The following is a 27,682-nucleotide window of genomic DNA, read 5'->3' as shown; positions in this document are numbered from 1 at the left end:
TATTTTCTAATCACTTCTGTGTGTGTTTGAATACATCTTTTGCCCCTGCCTCATTACATGAAAGCACAGGATCTTGCAGGGAGAAATCATCGTTCTATATTTGTACAGCATATAGCAGAATAGGATGTCCCAAAAGCCCAAGAACTAATGTAACAAATAAGAAATAGAAGACCAATGCTGCATGGTATATGAAATAGACCAACTGAACAGCAATAAAACCAAACTAAGGGTTTAGGAAGAAAAGAAGGAATACTTTAGATTATATATTTGAAATCCAACACAAAGTCCACAAGAAACATTTAAGTTACTACTCAGGTCAGAAGAGATTCCATAGCTGGATGATAACTAGAAATAAAAAGTGATCAGAAAAAAAAAAATCACAAGCAAAGTAGACAAGGACACACATTATGACAGAATATCTTGCACTATAGCTGTTTATTATTTTATAGATTGTTTTGTATATTATTTTATATATTATATTTTATATATATTTTATTATATATATTATATATTTATAGTCCTGTAACCACTTTACAAACAGCAAGCAATTCTCCAAACAGCTAGAATTTGGCAACACTACCTTTTCTGCTTTAAAGAAAGACAGAGGCAGATTTTTTTTAAAATGACAAAAAGCTACAAGTCAGAGATTAACACACAGATTCCAGTTTCTAGAACCAAGCCAAGACTGCTGGAGAGCAGTCATCTACAGAGCCTAGATAAAGAAAGAAAGTTTTAGTAATGACTTGATTAATCTTATAGGGCATCTACCTGGTATAACTGCCTATGAAAAGAAGTTTGATGAACAGAAAAAACTTAAACAGATAAACAAGATACAGCTACATTATGTAGACTTCATAAATCTTAACAAGCAAGAGGGGAAAAATGCATATGGCTGATCAAAGCTGACAAAGTGCTTTATTTTGGAAATAAACCATGAGGTTGCTTAGCTCAGGATGCTTGTGTAAGACTTGGTTTTCAAGAACTGGCATGATTCCCATCTTGTCCCATCTCTGTTCCTCAGGATCCTGAGGCTCTCAATCCACTCATAAAAGAACATTTCTGTCCTATGTCCTCCTTTCCAGTCACTTCCTAGGTCAATCTACAGAGGATCTTCATCTACAGGGGATTTATTGAAGAGAGATTATACCACAGTTGCAATTCATTCGGACCAGTTAAATTCTATGTACCATCACTTATGAAAACATTCTGATTAAAGTTCATTCTTTTTGAAGACTAGAGGAGAGTTTACCTCCAATCACCTTGTAAGTTCTTTGAACTCTTCTTCACTCCTGACACTTACAAGCCAGTCAGCATTTGGATATCAGAGAAGGCAACAAGTAAGCACCAAAAAAACACTGACACCTACCAGAAAGCAGAGCAAAGCAGCATAATAAGCTATAAACTGAATCCCAAGAATGCTAAGTAACTAAAGACAGCTGAGAGCACACACAATATGTATGCACAATATTCTTTGATTCATTTCCCCTCCCAAGCAACTTCTTCAGCTGTTTTCCTCTGATGCTGATGGTGCTATCTGCTCTTACCTCTTATCCATTGTGTTTTAATTAGAGAGAAGAAGAAAAAAAAAAAAAAAGAAAGGTACAGAAGCTTATCCCTACCACATAAGGTAGCCTCAAACCCATTATGTGACATTTATGGAAGTGTACTTGGTTGTTGGAGGGAAGATAACATGGTTACAGGGAAAGTGACTTCACATAGTGAACTGCAAGATAGTAGGAAGAAATTAAATCCTAAATATGAGTTGTTCACATGACTGTCCTTAAACACTGTCTCTTTCCTCACACAACTCAGATGAAACACCTGCACTCTCTCCAGAACTAGCCCCAACTGAAACACAGCCCTGAAGTTTCCCAGAAAGTGTCTCACCCCTTTTAAAGCAGAAAATGGGAACTAAGTACTAGGCCTGGGAATGTCAATCTCAGAGAATTTTTCATGCTCTAATTAGAGGAGCATCGTTTCTGAAATCATCAGATACATGCTGATGGGAATAAGGATGAGTGGGTGGGTGGATGAGGGGCACTGGCAGCATTAATATTATCACTTGTATTTATAATATAATCAATCTCTACAGGCAACTTCTCAATGACTGCTCATTAGCTTCACATGAAGGACAAGTTTGCTTAGGGAGGCTGTGTATTCTCATCATTAGAGGTCTTCAAAAACAAGTTAGTAATCCATCAAAAAGTGACATGGGTATGGCTGATCCTTCTGTAAAGGGACACATGGACTAGATGCTATCCAGATGTCCTTCCAAGCTGATGGCTACATGAAATGAAGATTGTCCTTTGATATGCTTACCTTTGAGCCTCACAGTGAGTTTGTCCCTCCCACTGTATCCTCCATATTATCAGAAATGGTTCCAGAAATACAGTCCCTGACAAGATGAGACATCAGAAACTAGGTAAGGAGACAGGAATCATAGAAGGAGCACCCTAAAGCTTTGTGTATTTAAGGTTTCAACCCTCTTCTCCCCCAAACCAAAATCTTTAATTCAGGGACAAAATGTCATAATGGAATTCGGGGTCAGTTCAGACAATTCCTCCGAAACAGAAGTTCTGAAGTGGGAACTAAGGCCCACAGGAAGCTAGCAAGCTAACGGGAAGGTGAACGAACTATTTGTTTTTCATTTTTATCAGCACCTCAGGCCTTGAAAGAAAAGCAATGCTTGATTGACTAAATACTCAACCCACAGAGACATGACAATGTCATCCCGGCTGCGTCAGCCTACCAACTAGACAATCTTATCATTACCAACAATGCTGTGCCTAAAACAGCAAATAAATAGAGCAGAGAAAGAAGGTGTTTAGCTAAAATTTAAATTACATGGTCATTGAATCTATACAAGGCCAGAGGAAACAAAGGCTTGGATTTTCAAAAGCTCAATTTTCATTCATTTGTCCAAATAAAGATCATCAAGAGTCAACTATTACGCATCCAAGTCTTTTGAAACAAATATAGCTATTAATGCGACAATAAGATTGAAAAGTTCTCCATGTTTATTCAAAGTGAATTTTGTTTGCCTATCCAAAAAGGGCACACAATGTCTAAGAAACTCCACTTCTGAGGTCTCTTGATAATTGTCTAAAGTCTAAAAGGCTCGAGTGTGACATACAGTTTCAAGCTTAGTACAGCTGTTGTGAGCACACGTCAGTTACCTAGTAGCCTCAGTCGGCTAAATATTATTTCACAACTCTCAACAGTGATATACATAAATACCCAAACAGTAAGTTACAAAGCTTAATATATAAATTTAGAAGCATCATAAAACTTATCTGCAATCACCTTACTCCAAACTTTGAGAAATTTAAAGAAGATAAATATTTCTCCCTCTTCCACAAACTAAATCGGTGAATGATGCAGAGATATTTTACAGATGGGATGTTTTTCCATTCAAAAAACATGAGAATAAAACTTTGGAAACAGCTACTTCATGATTTCTAGCTTTGCTGCCATCATACAAGACATAGGTAAAACATTATCCCATTCTCTGTCAAGTACATTTGATGTAGAGACAGCTGGCCAGATGCATGCCTTCTCTAACATATGGCCCAATTGCCTCTAAGGCTACAATTCAACCTTTTTTTCTTTTAATCAGTTAGCACAAATAGCCACAAGAGCCCAGGTTCAAGTACTTATCTGATTACTTAGATGCCCAGAGCTGTCTACATAACAAAGCAAGCTATCCACAGTAAAATATAACTCAGCACAGGCATCTTCCATTTCCTATACCTCACACACTTGGCCCACTACGAAGTGTTTGAATAAGAAATGTTGTTAAAAAAAAAGCCCCGCACATTTATAACTCCAAAGCTCAATTTGTTTGAATTTCCTCAGCCCCCTGGAACTTCTCATTCACTGTTTGCAGCTTCCAGCAGCTTTAGTAGGGTGATCTGCTGTCTGGCATCACCTCATCTTGTTTGCATGGCCTCTTATCATATCTTGCACATCTCTTCTCATCAAGAAAGGCTTTATAGTTACTGAATTCCCATAGACTATAGGATGAAGTGAAACCAAGTCAATAGCCTTAAGGCATCACTTTGTGCCATTTTTCTTGATACATTTCCCTGGAATCCATCAGCAAAAAAAAAAAGAAAAAAGAAAAGAAAAGAAAGGTGCAGCAATATCTGCAGAAGACCAACTTGCAGTCAAAGTTCTAGTAGGAGACAAAACCAGTGACACAAAATTTGACCTAAAAGAACTGAAAGCACTCTAAACAGTCACATCTGTACTACACATGCACAGCTTACTGATCAGGACCTGACCCCCCCCCCCCCAATTCATTAAAACAGAACCAAGCAAGTCATTTTCACACCTTAAGAAGTTGTACAGAACTCTTATTACAGCATGTATGTCTGTATCTGTTGCTTATCACTATAAGCCTAAAAAACTCATGAGTTGTACTATAAGCCTAAAAAACTCATGAGTTGTACTATGTAAATGAAGCACAGTTATTTACTGACCTCCCTCAAATAAGGGAAAAACTCTAGTGCATTTAATTAGTCAATATTTGTAGAGCACTCTAAAAATAAAAAGCAATATAAAGTGCCAAACATTACTACTGTGTAACCAGCAGCTCAGAAGCATGTTGCCAAAGTACAGCAATAAGCTTGTCCTTTTAAACCTGTTCATAATAATTATGGCTCTTAACAATAGCTACTGTTCAGCTGAAAGAATGTGGTGAGACTTCAGCAAAGAGCTCTTATCAATCTGACATTCTTACAAATGTCCCTTGCCAAATGCCAAGTGATATTTTAGAGAGAAGAAAAATGCCTTTCTTCCTTGAAAAGTACGAAGTTTATGCAGATAAGAAAAGAAGGAGCAAGACAGAAGGGGAAGCATAACTGGCACTAATTCTAGCCATTTTCAGAAAAAAAATCCTACACAAACCATTAATCAGAAGGGTGTGATTCTAAGCACAGGAGGGGATCAGTTACAGTGCTGGAAGCTGCATCTTCATGACTCTGATATCACTCTTGTTACAACAAAAAAAGACAACAGACGAAACTGATTTTCTAACTCATGTCTCTGTTCTAGTGCTCCAGCAAAGAGTTATTTGATAGTGAATTATCAGATTAGCTGTTTCTTCATCCTTAAGCATCCTTAACAAACAGATACCTTAAGTTGTAGCATTGAGGTAAACCATGGCACATTCCATTACAAGTTTTTTCTGCACACACGATTTAAATATACAGAAGGGTTTTCCTTAAGTGGCATTTATAACACCTAGTAATGGCAATGCTCAATGTTGAGTGGACTTCTAGCTCACAGAGGACCCTGTACATCCAAGATGATTTCCTTTATGAGAGCGTAATGCATGGATTGAGTGCTGACTTTGTAGCAAGGAGCTCCTAAATGTTATCACCTCATCAAAAAACCACCCGCCCTCAGGAGAGGTGCCAATATCTCAAAATCATTTTCTGTCTGAAGAGTTAGTTTACTGTTTTTAATCACTAAGATACTGAAATAAACATTTTTAATACCTATAACGTGTTTTAGGGACATAAGTCTCCAGTATGTCTCATTACAAGCACCCATCTTTCACCCTTTCCCCTGTGAATATTAGGAATAAGATAGTTTCCATGATGCCAATGCATCTCATTACCAGCAACAGATGTATTATGGCCCTCTGTGCATATGGTTTTGACTTGTGCTATGGCCTTCCATATACATATAAAGCCATAGCATCAGCTACTACTTAAATAGCTTCCACAAGGAGTGCTGTGTTTTCAGAAAAGCAAAGGCTGATGTTTCTCACAGAAGTTTGGATAAATTGATAGAAATCCTGAATAAAAAAGAAATAGGCATGTTTGCACACTTTTCAAGACAGGTCTAAAGACTTGAAGGACTGACTATTCTAAACTCACAAAACTTCAGGGACATCTCCATTTTACAGTTTTGGGTTTTTTTTTTTTAAATGGTAACAAGAAAAGGGAATACATTAATTTTATACTCAACCTGAAGATACAATCATACTTAGTGTTTCTTCTTACTACTGAATTCATAAGTTACATACTTACAGAATCATTTAATCCATCTGTGTAAACCAGCCTGTTGAGCTTTCTATGGCACAAGTAGTTCTGCATGCCAAACAAGGGTAATCAATCTGACCCCTGGAGTACAATGTTTTAACACAAAAATGGAGAAGAAAACTTATTCAAATTCAGTCACATACACCCTTATACTACTAGTGGTATGTCATCACTTTCCAAAGCATTAGAAACTGGATGTGAGCGGTAGCCTGACACACACTTGAGTGTCATTTTCATGAGCATAACTTCTATGTGGGCCAGTTCTAAATTGAGATGATTTCAACCTCACTCCAGTTCAATATTTTACAACCATGGAATCTGCAAGAAGTTTAGCCCTTACCCTAGCATTTTGGTGAAGAATTTTCATTTAGGATAGAATGGCAGATTTGAAGGCGGAAGGCCTGACGAGTTCAAGAGAACCTTAAAAACATGACCCAGTTAAGAGTACTCTGATTACATACAGCAAAATCTACACGAATTCTGAAACAAAAGTTCTGAAGCATGTGATATTAATCTTTATGGGATTTTTCTCTGATACCTATGGATAACTAACCCTATTATCTATTAAGCATAAGCAGCCAGCTAGTCTTCTCCCTGCCTCGAGTCTCAGGTGAGCACCACAATCGAAGCCTCCAATCACTTTTCTTGCCACACTGATGGTATAATTAAGCAACTTCAGTAAAAGTCTTTTTTATTATTGTTTCCTTACTTGGGCTTTACTGCTTCCTTCAATGAAATTGCAGCTGATTCAACATGAACATACTATAATCGATCTTTTGTCGACAAAAAAAAAAAGAGTAATTAACAACCTATGAGTTAAATCAGAGGATTCTACCACATACACAAGATGTTACATATTTCTCCAGCTTCCTGTCATTACCATACTAGATGGCTAAATAGCTGTCATGAGTATACTCAGACACATCCATACTTCACTAGCCCATACTGCAATTTTAAATATTTCACAAAGGAAAGAATAAGTGAAGCACATGATCTACATTTGTTACCTATTTAAATAGCATATTATATGGAGTAGAAAAACAACTTGCCCTTGAAGTTGTATGAGAGAAAAAAAGACATTCATCACAAGGTACGGCCACCTTCTAAATCAGGTACTGGCCCCAGCTAGATGCAGACATCAAACTGAAATTAAACAATGGTTTAACTCTTCATGGTAAATTTTTGCTCTGTATTTAGAAACCAGATGAGAAACTCCAGTTTGAAAAGGGACTATGTAGTTTCAAAGTACTGTCATTTACTTTCTGACATTCCACACTAACTAAACATATGCGGGCAGAAGAATCCTGTGATGGAGCAAACTGCAGGGAAAAAAAAAGTGACAGAAAGGAGTGGGGGGGAGAAGAAAGAGGAAGGCATCTCTGTTCTGCTATACTGAAGAGAGAAATAATTTCTATGAATTTAACACTAACTGTTCTGAGGCACAAATAACCATCATTAACAAATTCTTACAGCTATGTTAAATGATGAATCTCCTTTATGGAGCCAGGCAGCTTAAACAGTAACCTCTATCATTAACACAGACAGGGAGGTATAAGTGACTTACTGACTATTCATATTAGCCTGCCTGGTAACCCAACAAAACAAAGGGTAGAAAAATCAGAGATCAAGAAGTTAATACACCAGAAAAACAAAAACCTGACTTCTATCCTAGAAAACAAGGCCTTCTTCAGATTTCTGTTCTGCTGTTCAATTCCTCCCCTGTTCACTGAACTGATTCACCAATATCAAAGTTGCTTTCATCAGTTTGTCTTCCTAACAGGAGTATTTGATGCCTTGCACTTTAGCTAGCTTTTTAGGTCAAAAATGAGTAATAATGAAATTAAACTTCAGTATTAGAGAAGTTAATGTCATGAGAAAAAAGGGGTGGGGGGTAGAGTTAGGAGAGGTAGTGAACACATTTCATTTGATCTTTATTGGATTGATGTACTTGCCTGTAAGCATATTAAGTCACATCAATACACACAGCTAATGAAATAATTAGTTGTTAGAACAACTACCTTATGTTTGCTTAGAGGAATCCTGTTTTAATGAGGTAAGCGATTCAGAATTAGGAGGATATCCTTAAGAAACAAAATTTGCTTCTGCTCTGGGAATGCTCCCGAATTCAAGGCAGTACAGATCCACAGCAACACCTAGTGCTCATAAGGAAGCATGGCAAGTTGCAGCTACTTCCAAATTCCACTTGGAATTGCCCTCAGGGCTTCTTACCCACTTCATTCTGTTTGAAGTTGTAATTAGGTGAGAGAAGTCATACTGAACTGGTGCTTTATAAGCCCTGCTGGTAACTTAGTGTTCCCAAGGTTTATATTGTAAAATTCAGTTTATCATGGCACAATCATGCTTCTTTTAAAGTTAGGCATATAAGGGTGCCAGATCACAAAGAAGAAAAACCAATTTTTGAAGTATCTACTTTACATCATGATAGAACTCAATAAGCAGTACAGTGAAGACAGCAAAAGGGAAAGCTCAAAACATTTAACGTAGAAATAGGGCTCACTGAAATGGTGTCTTTTTACGCTTAGCTCCAGATGTAACTTCTCAGAAAAAGACTGGGCAGGGGAAAGAACATTTAGATCTGTTCCTGTAAAGGCAGGAGTCAAAGGAATACGGTAAGCAAAGCTGGCAACCAGTTTGTGGCAGCAAAGAGGGCCATGCGGGGAGCGGGGGAACCACCACACTGCTTTTGTCCCCTTAGTTAAAATTTGACCTTCTTTCCACGGATTGCAGAAAAGGAAGAAAGGATCACCAAAAAATTCTGGTAGTCGTTCACCTCAGAAGTGTGAGAATTTGCTTTGAACAGAGAAATCTGCTTCTGTTGTAGCAGAAATGAGTGAATGTAATGGAAGCATCTGAGCCTTTTGTGCATATATACACAAACACATCTATTTCTTCAAGTTATTCCTAGTCATAGGCATCCGAACATGAATGCAATTCTAGAGAAAAGGTCTGGTATTCCCTGGCCATAGTCAGGGAAGTTAGTGTTGCACAGTGTTTGAAAACACTTGACAGAGCAGAAAGGCAAATGGTGTTTGTCTTTCATGAAAATTTAGATCAGAAGATGTGAATCTCAAGTTATTTCATAAAACAAAGTAGTCCAAAATACTGATACAGACAACATTGTTCCAACACGGACAGAAAAATCGTAAGACTAAAGTATTATTAATTTCATCATCTAAACTGCAGTTAGATCTGTGCATAAGGGTAAAGTGGCTATCTTGAAGTATTCAATGTTTCTCTTTATGTATTTTAACACTTTTTGGAAGAAGAATATACAGGGGGGAAAAGGACTGATAGAGGCAAAACTAAAACAACCTGTGTATCACATATAAGGATCAAAAACTTGAAAACCCACACCACAATTTTTTCCTTCTGTAAGTGCCGATTCAGGATTTTCTAACACTGCTGCAGCCTTTCTCCTTCTTCCCATTTTTCTCTAAAGCAAGATTTTGGTAAAACAAACATGAATCCACAAAGCAGTTTCAGTAAAATCCACAAAGCAGAAATTCAGTCAAAACTGATTTCCCATTGACCTGGCAAGCCATAAGAGATGAGACACTTCGTCTCCTTCATAAAAAGTTCCCTTTTCAGGTTTTAAAACATTAATTTCCTGAAACAGAAGTCAAAGCAGTCTTTATGAATTTCCTTCCCCACTTCACTCCCTACCCCAAGCACCCTTTCCCAATTATGCTGCTGTAACATTCCTTTTACCCAGTGTAGATGAAATCCTAAATGCAGAAGTAATGTCAACAGCAAATTTGGTCAGCATTTAAGATGTAGCCTGTGTACTACAACAGAGGTAATGGAATAAAAAGTTAGATTGCTCTTATACACAAACTCTATAGAAAAAATCCTAAAAGTAAATACATCTGGTTTTTAAGGACACATACAGAGGCAAGTTTCTACTTTTTAAATCCAAGTTTTCTATTTTGGGGCCCTTCCATCAAATTTAGAGAATCACATCCCAAACATCAAATGCTACAGGATGATCCAACAAGTCCTCTACAGAAAAGTGATATATGAATGTTTCATTACCTTCTGTAAGAGTAATCATCTTACATGTCATCTTACTACTTTTCTATGGAAGCCTATAATTTTCACATTTATTAAATGCTATGGGGACCTTCTTAAGGAAGAGAGGTTTCTCTAAATCTAAAACTGTAGGTTCATGTGCTGTAGCCTTATTTTCTTGAAAATTCTTAACACAGGTCTCATTTCACTATCAAACACTGGCAATAAATCCTCTGTTGGGACCAGTTGGCCAAACTGCTGTAGGGTCTCTAAGCCCTGCTACCGCGTGCTCTGGTTGTTTTGAGTTTTCCTTGTCACTGTCCTCAAAGAGGTGTCAGTCCCCAGGTTTCACTATGTAGCTGCAGAACAATTCAAGCAGCAAACCACCCACATGGGCTCTCTAATATTCAACTCTTACTCAGACAGATTCCATAGTTTAGTTTTTCTTGCATCTTAACTTGGAGGGAACACAACCAACCTTGTGATTCTAGAGCACAGTTTTGTAAGACAGTGTATTAACAAACGCTGCAGTACAGAGTAGGGCTGGAGCTTTGCATCCACTGGGAACCAGGGGTTGCACAAAAACAACAGGAAGCAAGGCCTGGCCTCCAACCCAGCATGGCAAAACTTTGCGTTGGGTTTAGTAACTCAGCACTTGCTCCATGCTTCTCAGATTACTCTGGGACTAGCTAGCGTGAGGAAAAAAATAAATCAGAAGCTGTTTATTTAGTCTCCATGCCCCAGTATAGGGCAGGCAAGCACACAAGCAAAAGACTGAATCAAAATAAAAAACCAAAACTCACCTTGCTGATATTCTAGCACCACCTTATACTTTAAATAACATGAAAGCAGTTTTACTACCCACTCTCTTGATGTAGTGACCCACCTTCCTCGTCTTCTCATTTAACACAGATGGCAGTTGCATCAGTTCTAGTCCGGGATCAGTGCAAGCCAACTTGATCCATTTCTTTGTCATCTCTGCTCTGTACTAATGCAGTATAATCTCAAATCTATTCAATCATCAAAAGTAACACAGAAGGCAAGAGCTTGCCCACTAAACAGCAAGACTAGTGTTCTGATCCTCACTACCTCCTTATGGAAGAGCAGCTTAATAGAATAATTTTGGCTTTTAAGGTCATAGATAACAAAAGACCATATAACCTGAATGACAGCTTTGACCTTACTGCACTACATTGATTATGCATCCTATTTTGTTGCACGTCTGACAGTATGATCTCAGAAGGGAGGTATTGCTTTGTCTCATGAAATGACTGAATTTAATAGTCATTCAACAATAAAGTCAGGGGGAAAAAAAAAAAAAAAAAAAAAAAAGAGTATTGCTTGCAGAGTGCCTACAAGTAGAGATTCAAAGCCTAAGCAAGTAAAAGCATTTCTTCATTATATGAAACTCAGGGCATCACATATATAATAAAGTGTCAGTAAGGATATTTCTTACTGTAACACAGAAAAAAATGTTAGTTTAAAATAGCACAACTGTCAGGAGCACACAAGATGGTGGAAGGGAAGCTTCTCATTTCTGTCCTGAAGGGTAACAGACATGCGTTGGGGGAGCAGCTACCAGCTGAGATACAAGTATGCTGTGCAATAGCTCAGTAACTTAGTAGTCTATACAGTATGTAAATCTATACATTCTTCACCATACAGGAGGAGAAATAGAGCAAGCAAAAAAAAAAAAAAAAAAAAAAAAAAAAAAAAAAAAAAAAAAAAAAAAAAAAAAAAAAAAAGCTATATGGATCAAAGTTATATCAGGTCAAATATAAGACTTCCAAAATTTTTTTTTTAAAACAGTAGCTGTCTTCATGCCCAAGGAGGCTTGTGTTATAGCTGATAGTGTTTTACTTTTTCCAACTGTATTAGCTGGTATAATAGGTTTTACCTCTTCTTAAGAGGACAGCTTCCTTAAAACTAGGAGTGCATTCATTATTTGTTTTAGAAAGTAAAGCAATTAAAATGTTTCTCTTCCCCTGCAGTATAAAAAGATTCAAGGAGTATTACACCAAAGAGCAATTTCCATTCTCATTACTAATAATGGTATAAAGCTTGTATAACTTTAAACCCTTAGCATTTTCTAGCATCTGTGTTGTCTTATTAAAGTCAAATGCAACAGCAGAGCTCTTCTACCACCAGTGACCTTTTCTCCACTGCCTTCTTGTGGTGCTTGCCATTAGGCTTAAATAATTAAACGTGTCTAAGCCGGAAGTGATTACAAAAGTGCACCTAACATTTGAAAAGTACAGTTTAGACAATGCTTTGTAGTACAGCTGGAGGCCATACCCTCATCCTCAAATGGACATCCTTATTGAAGCTATCTACCCACTTATACTGCCCGAGGATCTGGACAAGAACCAGAAGTGGCCTTCTAGCATACCAATTACATTTAAATAAAATGGAGGGGGGGACAACTATCAGCAACATTCAAAAATAAAAAAAAAGAATTTACAAGTTTCATATGCTAAGGCATGATTTCTGATAAAAAGGAGAGCATTTCAGTTGTGCAATAGACACATTTAGTCTGGATAGAATACCTTTAAACAAAATAATTCCTTAGAGTTCCTTAGGGTACATTTAGAAATACTGTGTATTTCCTCAAATATTCATAGATTTAGAAAAGTCATGACTTTCCAAAATGCACTATTTCCTCCTCAACCACCAGAACTCTTGAGATTGACAGCAGAGTTTTGATTTTAAATGGGAAAAAGTTACACAAAAATAAGTATTCTGGAAAGACCTTTCAGTAAGGTTCCTATATAAATGAAGCATCTATTTGCCCTGTCTTTCTACATACTGTAAGTATGCCTGGTTGAACACACACATCTGCTGTGTTAAATGAGATGTTTCAGACTTAAACTCACTGCTCTTAGAGAGCTTCATGCAAGTCCTCACAAGAAGAAACTCACAGGATCAAGGGAATTTTACCCTCTGTTTCTAAAATTCTAATCTAACACTTCCCACACAGGAAAACAGGATAATTAACACCACTTGCCTGGTGGTGAGTGTTCTCCATGCGAGGGAAAACATTCAGCTGTAGGTAGAAATGCAGAGAAGCTTATCTCCAAAAATAGGGCAGTCTAAAGAAGTAATTCCAGACTTACGATGATTCATGTATTAGTGGCATCCCAAGACAGCATACTACAAAACAGAGCCTGAGAGATCTGGAGGCAGGTGTGGAACTTCCCTGTTAATATAAAGACAGACCTTTCACCACCTACTTCAGAAAAAGAAAGAATATAAGAATTAAAGCAGATTAAGAGACTCTTTTAGGCAGCTTAAGACCCTTAAGCACACATTGCCAAGCCAAGTATTTATAATATAAGAAGTCTCCCAGTTACCTCTCTCTCCTGTCACTGTTCTCAGTATTGTATAAAGCTGCTTAGACTATAAAGCTGATTGTCAAGAGAATCCCAATTTGAAGAGATCTTTCATGGTTTGGAAGAGTTGTGACTTCCGTATAAGGAGGGCAACAGGTTACTGCAGGCAACCAACAAATATCAATGACAAAGGAGAAGGAAAGCCTGACAAGTCAGGTTATACTCTCACTCACTGCTCTGCTAAATCACAAGTTAGTTGCATAATAAAACAGAGCCAAGAACTAAGGAAAGCCCTGCCCACTGAGGCCATTTTGTTTCCCCAGTAAACTGTGCTGACACTCTACTGTAGGTTACACAAGAACCACACGTGGCATCCGAGTAGCACTGCTACACACAGACCCATATGCTAAAGACAGTTGCTGAAATTTCAGGTGCAAAAAAACATTCGGATCAGACTCCAAATGAAACATGAAGTGGAGAAAGAGAACATATGGTATTTACTGCCCAACAACCAAGTTACAACAATCCAGTTCAGCCAAATTCCTTTACATACTCTAGAGCTAATAATATAAAGGTTTTTTTGTTTGTTTGTTTGTTTTACTCAGAGATCTTTAAAGCTTACATAGTTTTGACTTAAGTCTTGGCTTTGGTTTTACCCCAAACTCTTTTCATGTTCAGCTGATCCAAATCTTAACTGTTGTGAATCCATTAATTCTCCCAACAATCCCATCCGAACTCAGCTTTCCTGTATGTGACTTTCCTGATGTGACTTAGGATTCAGATGCTTGGGTGGTATGCCGAGTTTTCTACAGCTGTTTCCTTGGACTGAGGAGGAAGCTTACTGTTTCTGCATTAACAAAGTCATCTTTGTAGAAAGGCTGCAGCGCAAGAGCTCTTACTGCTCAACTTAGACTGGTTACATAAAATATAGTACTGTTGATCCTGGAGAAGGATAGTGGGCAGAGATTTCTTTGAAAACTGAAGACTTCCTTTCTCAGAACATATACAGCATAGGCAACTGGAGCAAGGAGTCTAGGTCTTTTGCCAGTGTCTATAGAAAAAAAGCTTTTGGCATAGGCAATAACTGTTTTGTAACTTGCTGAAGTCTGTCTTCTGTGCAGTTGGCCAAAAATGGTAGGTATTCTGTCTGCACTTTGTGTATTGTCAAGGGCTAGTAGAAACATCAGTATAAAACAAAAGCATGATTAAGTTGGGACTGATAACTGCAAAGATGAAGGGCTTATGTTGCCACATATTTGACAGCTTTGAGCTTAGAACCTGTGGCAGGGAGGTTCTCCATTAGGCCTGTTAAGTGGTTGAAGAAGTTTGGAGATTAATATGTCATCAGTGGGTTAAATTCATGTTGAGAACTCACCAAGTCCAATGCACGTTGGTAGTCAGGGGCAGTCTGTTCCAGTTCTGTTACTCACACTGTTTGAGTGCAAGAACAAGGTTATATCATTTCTCAGTTTGGTTCCTATAAAATAGCTGAACTGTTACAAGGTATAGACGTGGGGAAGTGAAGTTTCTTAGATTTAATTCCCAACAGGAGCAAAAGGGTCCACCTTTTCAGCTGAGAGGACTTTCTCCTATGACTAAACAATGTAACAGGGGGCTATCACTCAGTGGGCATGTTTTCAATACCTGTGTTTTGGATTTGTTTCCAGTTTGTCCACTAGTACATCTTCACTGACTTTTCTGCAAGAATGAGCAAGAAAATCAGCAAGAAAGGAAGGAAAGTAAACAATTCATGTGTGTACATGTATATATATATATATATATATATATATATATATATATATATATACACACACACACCTATATACATGCACACACACACCTCCAGTGGATCATCTACTTGTTAGACCGGTATAACATCACTTTGCTATTTCTAAATAAAAACAGGTAGAAGCAGAAAGGAAAAGTAACAGGGAGATAACCCTGAAGATGAAACTATTGTTATATTATTGCATGGGTAATTGTGGGGCTTGTATTGTACAGGTTGCACATGGAAGGAAAAAAAAAAAAAAAACCACTTATCTTCAGTGAAAGTGGTTTTTGGTTTAGCTTGAAAATGTAAGCCCTGAACTCTGATAGCAAATCTGAGCTACTGTTCCTTAAGCAAAGTAATATGGGTAATATTGATTAAGAATGAACTAAAGAATATATCTTCTTGAAAACATATCTCACCATAGACTATTCCATTATTGTATTGTAACAGGGTTGTAAATGTTAATTTAAAAGAAGTAATGTTCTCTGTTAACCTACACAATCATTCCTCTCAGGTGGAAGCATAATCTAGTTCTGAAAACAAGTGAGATGAGGTACATTGGTTAGGCACATATATGGGACAAAGTAGAGCATACTATATGAACTAGAGGAAGGCTGCAGGTCCAGGAGAACAAGAAGCTTAATGTAGTCTTCATAAAATAACCCAAGGTAACCAGCATTTTGAAAGACAAGAAATTAAGTAATCTCCTAAGCAAACTTCATTTTCACACTTCCAAGTAGGTATATAGGAAGCAGAAGCTTAGCCAGTTTTAATCTGATGCTTAAAAGTTTTGAGTTCATTGAACATGAATGTTTTCCAATCCAGTCTGGATTTTGGGTCCAAGTCCCTTCCATTCCTAAACCCTCAAATGAAAAAAAATGTGAGGGGGAAGGATGAGTGATAAAGTGTAGGTACTTAACTGCAGTCAGCTAGCTGGTCAACTGAAGGGATATATTTGTAACTTCATTTTTTCCTAAGTGGCTAAGAGCAGTAAATTCCAGTAATCATTAATTATCTTAAAGAAATTTAAGAAAACTAACTCTATACACAGGAATTTGCTGTCAATTATTTCACTGCCATTAGAGGAGTACATTTTCATAAGCAGTGTGTGTATACTCCGTTGTGCATACAGCTTTTCCAGCCGCTTATATCAAAGCCAAACCCAGTGTCATCACATTAACGTAACATGATATTCTAGACTAACAATGATGAGTCAGCATTGAAAACTGTGTATTCTGTCATCCCAAGGAGCTTGTGCTTTTAGTTCAAGTCTTGGAACTGCTGGTAAATCTTCTCTCCCCCTCCTCCCCCTATGGCCTGTGTAGAGCTCCAAAACCAACTTACCAACTGTCAGCTCATCTTGTTTCAGATGGAAGGTGGAATTTGTGTGAAGTACCCTGTGTCTTAGGAAGACAAAAACATGTTCTGGAAAGTCTTATTGCCTGTTTGGCTAACTTTAGCCATAAGAAGAGGAAGCTGTTTAACTAACTGGAACTAAATGAAAAAGAAATTTCAATTTTCTTCATCTTCCACATATTCTTAGAACAACAGATAATCTGGCCCTTGAGAATCTCACTGTACCTACATTTCTGCTTAGAAATTTTCCCTATTATACATTCAGTGCAAGAGCTTTAACATGCCTTCCCTTCACAATTCCTGCAAGATGTGCAACATATAGTGGCATGAGCTCCTACAAGCCCCCAAACAGCGCACAGAAGACAGAACGCATTCCCCACATGAAAGCAACGCCAGATATGCCTTCAGTCCCACTCACAAAATGCAATTAAAGTGGGAGGCTCACTAGAACAAGGAGCTTAGATTATAAGAGTATTCCATTAAAGTACTTGTTGTAAATGGTTCTTATACAGTTCAACTGCTGCTAAAACCTTTTTCTACATAAAAGCTGGCAGGGCTGAATATATTATTGTTGATTTCCATTGTTGCCGTAAAGAAAATATTACAGGAACAACACTAGTTTCCTAAATGGTAACATGTTATATAGACTGTGTATAACATAACATATACAAAGAAAGACAAGAGAAAAATTAGGGAGCAGGACATCATACTTAGGAAATTGGAACTGAAATCCATGAACGGTTCTTTTCATTAAGTCTACTAAAACAATCAAAATATTTAGGTGGAAAGGGAGACAAAAGCACTAGGGTTTTTTATTCGGTCTGTTCATATGTACAGTAACGATTTGCATTAGTTGGCAGTATATAAGCAAATAATACTATATAAAAAAACCACACTGGTCTCACTCCTGCAGCCTTGATGGTCAACAAAGAAGGATGATTAATATTATCTTGACACCATACCAAGAGAATATTGACTTTTTTTCCCCTCTGTCATTTCAGCTAAGTTTAGATGTCAGCACTCTTAGCTGAAGCTAGCATATAGACGATCACCTTCCCACTGATTTTAGGGCACACAACACTACTGAATTGTATTGATGTAAAATATATGTAGGATTACTAGTGGAGCAAATGTGTCTCCTCTTCCCACAGAAAATTAAAGTTGTCTCATTTTCAGGCAGAATGTTTCCCTCTTGCTTTCTTCCAGTCAGTGTCTCTGCTTTAATGGCTTCATTGCATGCTTCATTTTAAAAAGGGAGTAAGTCTCTAAAGAGCACATGGGTTCTGTCTTAAAAAAAGAGTTGTCATTACACACAGACTGTTTCCCATAGTTAAAAGGGGAGGAGGGGGGCAAACTGCATCCTGGCCAGGATGAATTTGTTTGTCATAATCACATAAAGTAAAACCACATACAAGACAGAGCATCACTTCCCGAAAATGAGGGGAAACACACCTATAACCAGTTTTCCTTTCCTCCTTAATCCCTCTCTAAAGCCATTATGCAAAACCAGTGGCAAGCAGAGAGACTGACTGACAGGATGCAATAACGTTAAAGTGATTTGATTACTCCAAAGCAGAGCCTTTTCATTAAGTTTTTAGCTTTACAACACAGGCTCTATTACAAGACAGCTCATTACACTTCATGCTGAATGGATCAAATACAAGGACACATAAAATACGATGGAATTTACGCAAAATCTACACAGCTTCCTTTTCTTTACACATGTAGGCATACACATATAAGCCCCTCTAACATCTGACTATTCAGTAGAACTGTATTTTAATCTGCATCTTTTTAGATTAACTAATCAGCTACACATCAGTTCTTCAAATAGATGTCATATCCTTCAATATTAGTCATTCATATAATTAAGAAGTAAGTGCCTAGCAATTCCATTTGGAGAACCAAGCATCTTCAAAATGTATTTACAGACATTTTTCTCACCTCCTTGGGAATGCTAAGTGCTATCAATGCAGCAATAAAAAAAAAAAAAAAAAAGAAGAAAAAAGAAAGAAACCCTCAACTACAAGAGCTCTGATTCTATTGCAATGCAATGTTATTTTATTTCCATTAAATAATTGAAAGATGGGAAAGACCACAGCAATCATATTGTTACTGCAGAAATTGCCCGGGGGGTAGGGTGCAAAGAAGGTTTAAACACCAAGTGCCACAGCCATATGACTAATATTTCTGGAGATCTATCAGAGTGCCATGAACTATGCCAGACAAGACATTTACTTAGGTCACCTGAACACTTGGTGCTTACTCTCCATCCCAAAAATTAGAGTGCCAACAAGAACCCATTTGTGATTGGCACACTCTTCTCACTTGAATTTTTACTGTTTGACCCTACATATTTCATAAAGACGCATTCAAAAGATTAACAAGAAGCACGACAGATGAACTTCGCACAACAATGAGGATTTGTGGATCCCTACAGTTTCCATTCTGCCACCTTCTACTTCAGCTAAAAGCAGCTGAAGCAGCTTTTACTTGCATATTCATCATATTAGAGCAGACTGAAATGCAGAGGAAAGAAACTAAACAAGATTTATGAAAATATGGAGACTTCTATTGAAGATACTGCATAAGCTTTATTTCTTGCTGATTCTAATTCCTTTCCAAATATTTTTGCTGGTTTAATAAAGAAATTTTCCTCTCCATAGAAATTGTAATATCTTTGAGCTGAAAGGAGCTTTCTAGTGCTATTTAACTAACATTTCCTAGCACTGCGGATCATTATTTCACAAGCATTTTTGCTGTGCAAATGGCAGATAATCAGAAAAGGAAGCAAAAAAAAGGGGGGAGTGAATTATAAACACAGAACTTAGAGATGCGCCACATACTATACACACCTGCTACTTACATTTTAGCTTTTTTCCAAGCTGAAACAAACAAGCATGACTGGGGTAGCAGATAAGGGGCAGACAAACCCTCGGACTTACCTTTTGTATGGTCTCTCTTTAAACTTCTTCAAAGGAGATCTTAATTCCTCCAGCTGAACTTGATTCTTTTTCCCTTTCTCTTTGAGTCACACAGAAGAAAAACAATTAGTTTTCAAAGGTTCCATTTACCGATCTTCCATTCCCTGGCAAAATGCCTCCAGGAGATTATGCCAAAAGTAAGCCCAGAAGTCCAAGGCAATTGGAAAAGGAAAAGTGGGGGTAGCTGAAGGACCAGATTGTGAAAATCAGTAGCTTGAGTACAGAAATATCCCACTGTACCATACACCTGGCTTCTTGCTCACAAATAATAATAAAAAAAAAACCCACACACTGTAGTGCAAACTGTCAGTAGCCTCCAATAGCTGCTGTGTGTGCTGCAGATGGTATGTCTCACTGTTACCTTCCCAGATGGGTAGGGGATTCAAAGAGCAGCAAAACCAGGGGGGTCGCCTCCAAACCAGGTGGATTGCCAGCCACTCATTCACTCAGTCCAATTAATCAAGACAAGAACAGCTCAGTCACCAGAGGTATCTCCTTCCAGGGTGCACAGGATTATGGCAAGGTTATTAATCTTGCTTTGCTGCATCCCCCCCACCCCCTACATTCAGCAGCCTGCACCGAGATGATTGCCAGCTCTGTCTCTGTCCCTGTTCTACTGCATTTTGCTCAGCCCTCTGTTGCTGCAAGTGAAACACAGAGGAGGGAGGAATACTAATAAGGTGGTTAGCTACAGTTTCTTCAAGGCATTCTACATACTGTGTACGTGCATGTGTGTATCTTCTGTGGGGTGGTCTGGATTTCTCTGTAGCTGGAACAGGAACCGTTTCTACATGAAAGTCTGAATTAATCTGGATTATCACTTAAGGTATATCAAAGCCAGCAATTGTATTTTACTTGGCATAAGAGGAGAGTACTAAATGCTCTAGAATATTAGAACAGCAGCAGTGGTAACGGGGGGGGGGGGGGGGAAGGGGAGGAGGGGTCAGTGCCTCAAAGAGTGCATTAGGTTAAAAAAATTAATTCCACTGCGACTCAAGCACTACTTTGGAAGTCTCTTATGTCCTGCACCAGTCAGAATTTAAAGAAAAAAAAAATCAGTGATCTGTTACCCATCGTTACACAGTAACATGCTTTTCGTCTTCAGAAAATAGGATTTTTTGGTAGGAACAGTTGAACATGTTGGCCAAGTCAGACATTCAGCACTGAATTTACAAAGGTTTCTTGAGAACTCCCTTCTTCACCGAGAATTGTTCTTCTGCTCGCACCTTTTACTCATGAAATGAGTTTAGAATTCTCAGCCCAACAGCCAGTCTATCTAATTACCAGACCTTCACTGGTATATTAACCTGGGTATCCTGTTGCAGCAGGTACAAATCCTAGCTGTAATTCAATCCCATGAAATAGGAAAGCAGTCATATCACCTGTGCTCTCCCACAAGTGATGCAGGCTCACCACATCAGGCTCAGGATGAGAGTCATGCCGTCTCACTTGGTGCCCATAATCCCAACCTCTTGCAGTTGATGATGCTTCCCGAGACTCGTTCAGGAACCTGATAAACAAAAATACAGCACTCTTCAGAACTGGTGGGGGTCCCCCCTTCAAACTGTAGCAAGTTATAATTATATGGGACTGGTAATGAACTCTTTAGGCTTCCAACTCAATCCATTGAGTCTGAGCAGCCAAACATGCTTAATGGAGCTCCCTGTTGAATGAGATACAAGAAGCAAGTTTGGTGCTCTGTATCAAAAAGAGCTACCACATCAAGTTCTGGCAAATCAACTGTGATTGAACAAACACAGAGAGATAAACACCTCCTTAGTTTTAGGCAGTCCATCCATAGGCTAACTGGCAAGGATGCCTGAATAAACTGACCACAGCACTGTTACTTTAGCAAAGAGGACTGCAAACTACTATGACAGTGTTTGTAAGTACTATTGTCACGATATTTAATAGCAACACTGAAAAAGCACCTTCTGCTGGTAAATAAACCCTGCAATTTTGTTAGACAGGGAACTCAAAAACCATGCAGCTACAGGACAGCTGGATCTCCATGGCATCTGAAGAAGGAAATACAGAGCACTGTAGGGAACTGCTTTAGAAGATGGAAGACCAGCCCTGTTCCACTAATCACATGTGCTCACTTGGGCTTTTGTTCACTTTTTTGGCTTAACTTGCATTACAATTTAAATTTAAAATGTTTTATTTATATGAAAGTCCACAGAACTAACAGGAGACATTGTAAATTGAAACAATTTTTCTTCCCTTCCTTGCTGCAATTATTTCTCTTCTCTGCTCCACGAGCCGTCCCATTCCCAACACCACGTGGCACCTTGTCTTTATGTGTAAGCTCCGCAGTCAAGAAAATGGTTCTCATTCATCCATGAACATAACCAAGCATATCCATATTGGAACATAAACAGCAGTCAGGGTAGCTCAGACTGAAGGCCCATCTAACCAAAACCTTGTCTCTACTGGTCACTGTCACAGTGGAAAAATAATATCAAGGGAAGCAAAAAGTGACATTGCCCAAGTATACCATCTCAGCCTCTAGTTATCTGTGTCATAAGGAACTCTAAAGTCAGAGGCAGCATCTTCCTACTTAATAGCTATTGCTGGATTTGTAATGCTACACTGATGCTTTATTCTGAGATCTCATGCCAGATGACATGCTAGTGAAGTTAACAATTGATGTTCTACTTGCTAAGTATTCTGCTATTCTTAGAACATAAATTTGAACAATGACAATGTTTAGAGCTCTAACTAACCAGCTAAGTTTTCATAAGAAACACCTCACATGTAGACCAAAGTCTACTATAGACAGTCTTGACATCACCTTAACGGTGCTTCTCCAGGTGCAGTCAGAATCTCTCAAGCGCATTTACAAAACACCCCCAACCCCACACACACCCCAGAGATTCCAGCAATTCACACATTAAAGTTTATAATCCACAGGATGTTCCAGGGGAGGAGAATTCCTTTAAAATGGCTTTCATTCTAATTACCATTTCCACACCTCAGACTACGTCAAGGAAAAAGATTTTAATAACAATTATTCTTATACAGTGCTTTAACAGCATCCTCCAAGTATTGTCATAGACTAACCATAATTTACAGGCATAGGCCTCTGTCCTACCTCCTCTGTACTTACATCTGTGTTAAGCCATACCACCCATTAATTACTTTCATGCTAATCGAAAGGAAGATGATCGGGGGGGGAGGGGGGAGGGAAAGGGGCAGCACACAGCAATTTGAACAAAACATCTGATTGCTACCGTAACTACGAGTCTTATAAGGATCTTCATTCATGCACCCATGATGTTTAACACAAAGACAGTTTACCGAACACCACAAGCCAGGCAAAGAACTCACCCAACTTCCCTTCAGTCTGGCCCTCACCTAACTCAGCTGACCTTGATGACCTATCAGGTATCATACCTCTGGAGACAGCTTCTGGAATTCAGTTCAAGTTAAGCACATGATCCAGTTGCTCAGGAAGGCCCTCAGCAGGGAAACTACTGCCTTGGCACTAAAAGAGAAAAACCTCACAAGCCCTTCACTTGCACATGAAGTATTTTGCACACAGTTTCACTTTGTTAATTTTGTCTTAGCTTGTTTTGATTTAGTTAACCCCAAATATATATACACCATTTGTCATCCCAGTTCCATTGCTCCTTCTGCATTTTCAGTGAGTTTATCAAGGAAGAATGATATTTAAGACTATAATTTCCATACTAAAATAACCATTAGCAAGAACATAGCAAGGTTGAAAGATGATTCTAGAGGCTCATATAAACTAAGATTGCCACCAGGTATGACCAGGCTGAGGAGGTTTAAGCAGTTATCACTTCCAGCAGTCTACACTACACAGAACACCCTAGTAACAAGCACCAGAAGCAAATGCATACCAGTTTCTCAGTCACTACTCTTCTCAGCCCAATCATAACTTAAACCCACTATCAGCAGGTGATATAAATTTATTCACTGGCCTGCTAAGTGCAGCAACTGTGAAAACAGCATGCTTCAGTTTCTGCTGCCTCTGTTAGTGGGGCAGCAACCTTCAGCCAAAGGGCACAAAGGCAGCCAGTGGCACCGATTTCCAAAGGAACCCAGCACCCATTGCCACAGTTTGACTGAGGCACTTTCACATCTGACCTAAGCGCACAAATACTAAGAGCATCACGATTCCTTTTCAGTCAGCCTTTCTCCCAGAGGTTGTGAAGCCTTCTCAGAACCACAAGCACTTTCAGGAGACAAACAGTGAAAGGAAGTGGGGTCAAGAGGAAAAGCAGACATGCAAGCGATGATACATGCAAACGATGATACAGTCTATAATACGGGAAATTTGTTATTGGCAGAATTCTGAAAAGTTTCTGATGTTTATGGCCAAGACAAGTGATAAACACAGATTTCTACTGTGCTAAGCATTTTGTAAGCAGGATAGGGGCAGGATCTATCCATTCCTATTGTGATAAGTGCATAAATAATAGTAGTAGTAATAATTTCATCCTTAGCCTCTCCAGGGAGGAAATATAATGTAATAGCTTAACTTCAGCAACCACATTCTTTATTATCTTTACATATTGAAGTTCACAGTCATGATTTCATGGGCAACACAAGCAACCTCCTGGGGTGGGGGGAATGACACAAACACCACCACACACCCAAGACACTCTATATTTAAGCATTAAAATCCGTAAAATATGGGTAGGTCTAATTTTGGTGGGTGGGTGTGGGATTAACAACTTTTTTAGAAAGCTGAGTAATTTTCCATTGTAGGGATTTTTAGTTCCAGCAGTGACTTTTCAGATTCCAATCTTCTGCCTAAAAATCCACTCTAATTTGGTCCATCAAGCCTGTGACTTCAGATTAATTCTCGCATGCCGAAATACAAATCAGAAATCATAATCACCAGTTCTGTTGTTTGGTTGCTATTATTTGAAGACAGATTTTTTCCAACCCACATTCTGGACTTCAGCAAACAACCCAATTTGCATACACATTTCCTTACCTTTCAAAAAAACCACAAACACACACACACACCCCACACCAAAGCCTCTATTTAAGAGATTTGAAATAGTTTCCAAAAAGGCCACATAAAAAAATCATACAACTCACCACAAAAAAACAAACAAAAAAAAAAAACAAAAAAAACCACACACACACAGAAACCAAATACAGATTTAACAGATATATACTGTTCCCCCAACAAATTGTGTGTTTTCCTCTTCAGGCCAGAGATGGGAGAAAATGCTTGAAGACAAGGAGCATCGTCTGTGTTTGCCCTGCCTTTCCTCTTTCACAGGCACCCACTCACAGCTGCTGTCATGAACAGAATACTACACTACACGGATCCTCAGCCTGAGCCAATATAACTGTTCTTCTTGCATTTAATCCCCTACAGTTAATATCTCCCTTCTTTGGGAAAGGGTTTGTGAAAAAGAAGAAAAAGGGTACATTTGTTATCAAAAAAACAGAATTGTATCATTTGTCTGGATTTTACTCTCAGACTATTGAGCACTTACTAACAGCTTCTTGACATATACAGGCAACCTTAAATGCTGCAACATTGTTCAAGGAAAGAGATAAAGTCTACTGAACCAATGCAAAACACCCTGGATGCATTTAACCTATACTGAAGGAACATTGACAGCAAAAAAGCACTGTTTTGCACTTCTACATTTTTGCTCCCCACAAAGTCTTCATTTTTTAAGCAGTAAGGAGGGTGGGGGTTTTTTAAGTCAGTCATATCTCCTTGACCTTTAGCTTTACATAGATTCAGGCTAAAGTTATTAAACAAACAAACAAAAAGTTGTGATTGGTATATATATGCATATAAGAACTATAGTAAATAGATAACTATATATGTAATATAAGCATTTAAAATTCAACATGTTGGTTTAATTCTCCAGGAGCTTTGACTTTCCTGTCTGCATCCCTCCCATCCATGAGCAGAAATCCAACATTTACACTAACTCCAGTTTTACTGGTACAGTAACTAACTGAGTTAGTTACTGAAATTACAAAAGCCCACATGGGCTACTTTCATCAACATCCCAGCTCTTCAGAGACTGCCATTTTCCTTCCACCCGCCAATCTAGGTTTCCTTCTGAGTCTCACTTGCATGCACAGGAATTCAGCAAGCCAGTTTGACACTCATTTACCAGTGTGCAGTCTTATTTTAAGATCTCTGAGCAATAGGATCCCCACCACTTTCCAAGGGAGACTGTTCTAGAGCTTAATAGATCTCTGATCAAGTTAATGCTGTAAAGAGCTACCATGTGAGCACAGAGTTCCATTATCGCAGAAATAGATATGCTGATAAAGGCTATTACTATGGGTTTAGACAACTTATTTTGTGTTAAGTATTTTTGTCATCCTGTTACATCCACATCCTTCACATGCACAGAAGTAATTTCTGCACAAGAATTTCCTTTACTCTTCTATTAACACCTACATATCACCATGGGCAACAGACAGCAAGAGATTAGCTTTTCTTATGCTAAAGTTTAAGCCAGCAGATGATAAAGAAGGGTTAGAACAGATCAGTTTGGACTTCAAGTTAAGACTGTTTCCTCCTCCCCCTCATTCAAACCACTGCAAAATCTGAGTGCAAGTTTTAATAATGTGTTTAACAAAACTAAGATATCTATGGGTACGTCTTTCTTATTGATCATAGAAGAGATAGCATTTAATTATCCTTAAAGACTATATTCCTTCCACTTACAGTTAGACTTAGACATCTATATCCAAGCTTGCCATTTCAGACTCCTTCCAGTCATGGTTTAAAGAGATCTGATACTTCAGGGCACAATTAATTTGTCCTGTTTTAGGCATATACTTTTGCAAGAAGGACATGATATCCTCCAAGGCCCAAGGGGTTGCTAGCTAGAGTGACCAGCTCAGATACAGCTACCTTTAATGTAGGTGCTTACATTTGGCATTACCAGATTGATAACAAGGGTTAATATAGAGTCAGTCACCCTAGACACAATATCTTTCCACATTCATTACCTTTCTAGATAATAGATACACTCCCTCTAAAAGCCAAGGGAGCCACTGACAGTCAGTACCAACTATAAGAAGAAGGCATATTTCTTGAAATATTAACTCTAGAGAGTAGTGTTTTAAGATTTAATTGCCAGTTCTCGTTAATGGTACTGCAGTGTTCTTTGTCTGTCCCAGAGCAGGAATATAAAGTCTTCCATCGCTTGACAATCTTTGGTCTACACCCATTATTTGGGCTGGATGATCCAGGGATCAGGGTTGCCATACCCCATGATCTATACACAGGCTCGCTTTACATTTCCACCCTCAATTATCTGTGTGCCCTGGGGTCTGCTGCAATTACCGAAAGCACAGCTAAGAGAACCTCAAGAGGTTCACCAAATACATTTTGGAGATGTAATGAAAACTGAAGAAATTGGATATGAGCTACCTCTATTAGCTGCCATTGTGAGAAGCCTGTTCTCTCCGCCACAGGCAAGACAAACAAAGGGAACAGTAGTGAGGTGGTGGGGGGGAGGAGGAAGCTATTACAGAAAACCTTGTCCACAGCTTCTGGGAAGGAAGAGTAACGATCTCTCTGAAGGAACACAAACAAAATACACCAGGGACTATTGATTGGAGCGGTAGGATAGGGGAGGAAATCAAAGGACTGGGGAAAAAGCACACAGCAGACCACAACAACACTCCCCCCCCCAAAAAAAAAGTAAAAAAAAAACAAAACAAAACAAAGCCTCCCCCCTGCCCCATGCACAGCAGCAGGAGAGGGGGCAAAGTCAAGTTTCACATGAACAGATGGCTGAGGGATTAAGCAAGAGACAAAGCACAAGTGGAGATTTTTCAGAAGATTTTACAGGAAAGGAAGTATACATCTTGGAGACAACTTTTATGACTACAACTTTGTTTAGGAAGAACTCGAAATGATCCAGCTTAAAGTCTCCTCCTTCCATAGCACAATGCTTCATATAATACCCATCATAAACAGAGTCATATTCATCCGAAGACTCACTAGGGTTGGTTGTCCAGTTGTTACTATCAACAGTTCGTTACAGAACTTCATTTCTCCCATGCAAAATATTTGCAACTCAAGTTAACTTGCGAACAGCTTGTATGTATGCATTTGCTCTTGAGCCCATAGTCTTCTCTAAGTTTTCCTGTTTAGTTCAGGCATGAGAAGGGAAAACCTTCTGAAATGTAAAC

The 27,682-nt window shown here is 38.5% G+C and overlaps 1 protein-coding gene across 9 annotated transcripts in view; it reads right to left on the bottom strand.

The window, feature by feature from the left end:
- The window catches only part of LRRC4C (leucine rich repeat containing 4C), a 546,204-nt gene extending 525,987 nt beyond the window's left edge, over positions 1-20,217 (bottom strand). For 7 of the 9 annotated variants that reach the window (XM_064512763.1, XM_064512761.1, XM_064512766.1 and 4 more), the window contains exon 1: positions 19,481-20,082. The gene's annotated coding sequence lies outside the window, so the exon portion shown is untranslated. Of the gene's footprint in view, positions 1-19,480 lie in introns of all 9 variants that reach the window. The other 2 variants (XR_010389425.1, XR_010389426.1) reach the window with 1 other exon arrangement.
- Between the last annotated feature and the right edge of the window lie 7,465 nt (positions 20,218-27,682).

This window comes from Dromaius novaehollandiae, chromosome 5 (assembly GCF_036370855.1).
Source record: "Dromaius novaehollandiae isolate bDroNov1 chromosome 5, bDroNov1.hap1, whole genome shotgun sequence".
NCBI lineage: Eukaryota > Metazoa > Chordata > Aves > Casuariiformes > Dromaiidae > Dromaius > Dromaius novaehollandiae.
The sequence above is the reverse complement of the archived record's forward strand: the minus strand, read 5'-3'. Positions and strand labels throughout refer to the sequence as shown.